General features: G+C 43.8%; 1 pseudogene; it reads right to left on the bottom strand.

The window, feature by feature from the left end:
- Positions 1-395: 395 nt before the first annotated feature.
- Positions 396-2,774, bottom strand: LOC103604599 (annotated as a pseudogene).
- Between the last annotated feature and the right edge of the window lie 1,895 nt (positions 2,775-4,669).

Genomic DNA, 4,669 nt, shown 5'->3' with positions numbered 1-4,669 from the left:
TAACCTGGGATCTCTGGGGGGGAGCCCAGAGTATAGCTTTTAAACAACCCAACTAGGTATCAATCCTATTTCATTTCATGTGCTTTTACACATTCAGTCTCTCTTGGGATTCCAAGCACTGCCCCTGAATCCTGGGCCTTCATGGCATCCTTGCTATCTGTTGACCCTTCAGTGTGTGACTGGTTGCCTGCTTTGTGGACATCCTGTCATGTCCCATGTTGGGATCCAGTTGTTTTGCATTGCCTGTCTCCTGGGAGACCTTATTACTGTGATGACTGCCCTCCAGACCGAACCTTCTTTATTTGTGCCTACATCTGGGTCTTATCCCTCCTTCCACCCATTCACCCCTGATCATAATCTTTTTTCTGTCCTGATGACTGAACCTACTTCTAGACTCAGGTCCCATTCTACAGAATGGAGCCCAAAAGGTGATGGGAGGGAGATAGCCTATAATGACAGGTTTCCCTTGGGCTTATTCTTCTGAATTCAACAATGGAGGTTGAACTCATCAAGTCAAGACTCAGAGGAGTTTTCTCTAATCAATCTTAGAAGGGGGTTTTCTGGGTGCTGCTTTATCTGTACTTACCTTGTCCTCATTTCTTTCTTAACTTTTAACTATTATAGTCCCTGGCTTTGTCTTTCAGAATGGAAATAATCAGCAGAAAACCAATGATTTATTATGAAAGTATCTTTATCTCATTTAAAATCCAAACAGTGTTTGGTTTTTAAAAATGTCAATTTAGTCAATGCCCACTACTTCAGAATCAATTGCTCCTTTGAAATCATAGTAACACTTCGTAGAGCTAGGGCTGGGTCTGGAGCTCACAGACCTCTCAAGCCCGTTGTCCAGACTGGGTCACAAACCCTCCACATGCAGGTCTGCGAGCTAGGTAACTAAAAGAAAGGTCCTTGGAGCCTTGGTTGAAGAAAGAGTAGTCTTTATTTCTGCACACACACATCTGAGAGCTAGGTGGTCCAAAGAGAAACTCAGAAACTCAACTGCTACCAGCAAAGTCGAAAGAAAAACTGAGCAGCTGCCAGCAAAGTAAACATGCTCTCTTTTTTAGACGTGAGCTCTCTGCCAGCCAGTGCTGCTTTACAAACTCTAGAGCACACACTCACAACAGACTAAAAAGATACATTGGCATGTATGTGCACTACCTCCACCCACACACACAATTTATTTACAAAGAATGTGCTGCACCACCCCCAACTGGACCTGAGGAAAGAGGGCCTGATTAAACTATTCTATTTTCCCAACACAGTTAAAATATAGTTAAAACTCAAACGAGGGAATTAGGTTGGTTGGAAAGCACAGTGTACTAGTCCGTTTCTGTTGCTTATAACAAAATACCTGGAACTGGGTAATTTAGAAAGAAAACAAAATTTATTGTTTACAGTTTCTGAGGCTGGAAAGTCCAAAGTCCATCTGGTGGTGGCGACAGTGACCCAGGGGTCTCTCACATTGCAAGATGGTAGAAGCAGAGAGAGAGAAAAGACAAACTCTTCTTTTCTTTTAAAGCCCTCAGAACCACGTCTCGACCACCATTTTTTAATCTAGGCAATGTAGCTAGTGAAGGCCTTGTTGGTGATGACAGTGACAGCAGGGTATCACATTGCAAAATGGTGGAGCAGAGAGAGCAGATCATAAGAGGCTTTGCACTTCCACCAGGTCTCTTGAAACACTTGCTCTGGGTCAGCCACCATAGAAGACATCCAAGTACCTGGAGACAGCCATGCTGGGAGGAAGCCCAGCTAGGCACATGGAGAAATGTGCACAAGGAGGGTGGTGCTGCCCAGCCCTGAGTTGTGCCAGCCAGCCCAGCCCAGACACCAGACATATAAGTAAAGTGGCCACCTTGATCACAAGGTAATAAGGAGTCTAGACATACCTTAGATGGTTTTCCTGCTGCTCTGTTCCTAGTTGGAGATTTGTGGATGTCTTGCATTACACCGTCAATGTGGCCCTAACTGAGAGGCCTGAGTCTCCATGCATGGCAAGTTTTTTATTTTTTAATTTTTTTTTGGCAGCTGGCCAGTATGGGGAAGTTTTCTTAGTTTAACTATTTTGATTTGTGTTTCCTGCCCCTTCAAGAACCTCTGTGCTGAGGGACTTCTGATGATTTGGCAGTTCCCACACATCCATGGTTGGCGATTTTCAGATGTTGATGAATATAGTGGACTGGAAACAGCTGGCTTTTTGTCTTTTTTTCGTGACCAGTAACGGGATCGCAACCCTCGGTGTCGCGCCCGTACTACGACCGGCAACAGGATTGCAACCCTTGGTGTTGCGCCCGCACCGCGCTCAACCAGTGAGCGGACCAGTCTCTATATGGGATCCGAACCCTCGGCGGGAGGGCCGCCGCACTCTACCAAGTGCGCCACCGGGCAGGCCCAAGTGTCGGTTTCTTCATCAGTCAGCAGCATGTTGGGGATCCTGCGGCTGATGGGGAACAGACGCCCAGACTCTGGGCTTTGCAGGGTGCCCTGCAACACACGCACCTCCAGCCGCACGTGGTGCATCTTCCTCAGAAATTTCTCGTCACTGCTCGTACCCTTCAATCTGTTCTTTGGGCACCTCAACCAGGTGCAAGGTCACCACCCCCTCCAGAAGCGCCAGCTACTCCACCTTGGGTATCAAACATGCCTGGAAGTCCGGGTTGAACTCCCCAGGACTGATGTGGACCTCGGTGGCCTGGAGGTCCCAGGGGAGAGACACGGGGCCCCACGCCCTGCACATGGGAGCTCAGGAGGTTGTGGGTGAGCAGTTTCATGTCACCACATAGTAATAAATTTTTTTTTTTTTTTCCTTTTTGTCTTTTTTTCATGACCGGCAACGGATTGCAACCCTCAGTGTTGCGCCCGTACCGGACCGGGACCAGCCACGGGATCGCAACCCTCAGTGTTGCTCCCGCCCCTCGCTCAGCCAGTGAGCGGCCGGTCTGTATGTGGGATCCGAACCCACGGCAGGAGCGCCACCGCGCTTCCCAAGCGGCGCACTATAGTAGTGCGCCACCGGGCCGGCCCCCATAGTAATAAATTTTTAAATTCATGGTGAAATTATAGCTACCTTTGCTTTTTAATAATACAACAAATTTGCCTGTTCAGTTGGGCTTTTTTATTCATATGTGCTCTTTTAGGCTGAAAACTGTAAAAAAAAAAAAATCACAAAAGCACTTCTAATTTTCAACTACTTTTAACGTAACTCATAGGTGAAAATTAGGTGCCCTAGATATGTGAGATTAAATCTATGGGTCTGGTAGAAGTCTTTGTAGTTAATGCTTCTTATATTCCGTAAGGTGTACAGCACAGTCATCCCTCAGTATCCAACGGGGACTGGCTCCAGGACCTCCTGTGGATACCAAAATCTGTGGGTGCTCAAGTCCCCATTTATGGTATAAAATGCCGTAGTACTTGCATATCACCCACATACATCCTCTCATATACTTTAAATCATCTCTAGATTACTTATAATACAATGCCTACCCGTCAATGGATTCAATGTAGTACTCAGCACACGGTCAAATTCAAGTTTTGCTTTTTGGAAGTTTGTGGAATTTTTTTTTAAGTATCTTTGATCTGCAGTTGGTTGAATTCATGGATGCAGAACCCATGGATACGGAGGGCCAACTGTGTATGGGTAAAGATATTGGTTCTTATGAAAGATCTTGCTGAATCTAGAAAACCTATATATTAAAGAAATGGTGGTGAGATCTTTTTCCCCCCATCCCCACCAAACACGGATGAATCCCGCATGGTATTCGTTCTAAAATTTAGAGACACTCTCAGGGATGTGAGGTCTGCAGAAGCAGGAAATCTCACAGGCATAGAACAGTTGAGGGAACACCCATAATATGGAGAGATGAACTCACTGAGAGATGAGTCATTCTGCTGAGTCCTGCCAGAACCCCCTTCCAAAAACCCCGGAAGGCAAAAAAAAAAAAAGGAACACATCTTGGAATTCAGAGAAAAAAGGTCTGCAAAAGGGGTTTGATAATTTCTATTTGTCAGCAGCAGAAACATTTAAAAACTACTTTTTAAACTTCCTGTAACTTAAACATCTTGCCTCTGCCTTGGTTAAACAATTACTGTAATTCTTTAAATAATTAATTTTTATGCAAAATATTGGATTGGGATAATACTGTCTTATAAGTTAAATTAATTTCCTTTATATAGCTTACAGCTTTGCTTGCTTTTTGTGTTTGATGTGATCAACCTCCACTAAGTTTATTTATTTATTTTTATTTTTTGGCAGCTCTCCAGTATGAGGATCTGAACCCTTGACTTTAAGTTCGTTTTTATAAAGACATTTCTTTCTTTTTTTTTTTTTTTTATCATTATACAGTGTAATTGATTTTCATGGCCCTTTACCAATTCCTCTCTTTCCCCCATCCTTCTCCCCTTTTCCTACCCCCAACAACCTCAGTTCTGTTCTCTTAAAAAGTTAAAGACATTTCTTTCTGAAGCGTTTTGCTTTAATGGAGATTTTTATGACTGTCTTCTGCTTCTTAACTTCTATTGACAAGGAAAAGGCTAGGGAAAAACAAAATAGTATTGAGTTTTTTGTTTGTTTGCTTTTTTTTTTTTTTTCTTTAGGTCTATTGCTTATGTGTCATGTCTTGCAGTGGAAAGAATGATAAATTTTATCTATGAGTAGCTTCAGAGAAAA

This window comes from Galeopterus variegatus, unplaced genomic scaffold (assembly GCF_000696425.1).
Source record: "Galeopterus variegatus unplaced genomic scaffold, G_variegatus-3.0.2 Scaffold134, whole genome shotgun sequence".
NCBI classification, from domain to species: domain Eukaryota; kingdom Metazoa; phylum Chordata; class Mammalia; order Dermoptera; family Cynocephalidae; genus Galeopterus; species Galeopterus variegatus.
Note: the sequence above shows the minus strand (reverse complement) of the source record. Positions and strands in the feature narration are given on the sequence as shown.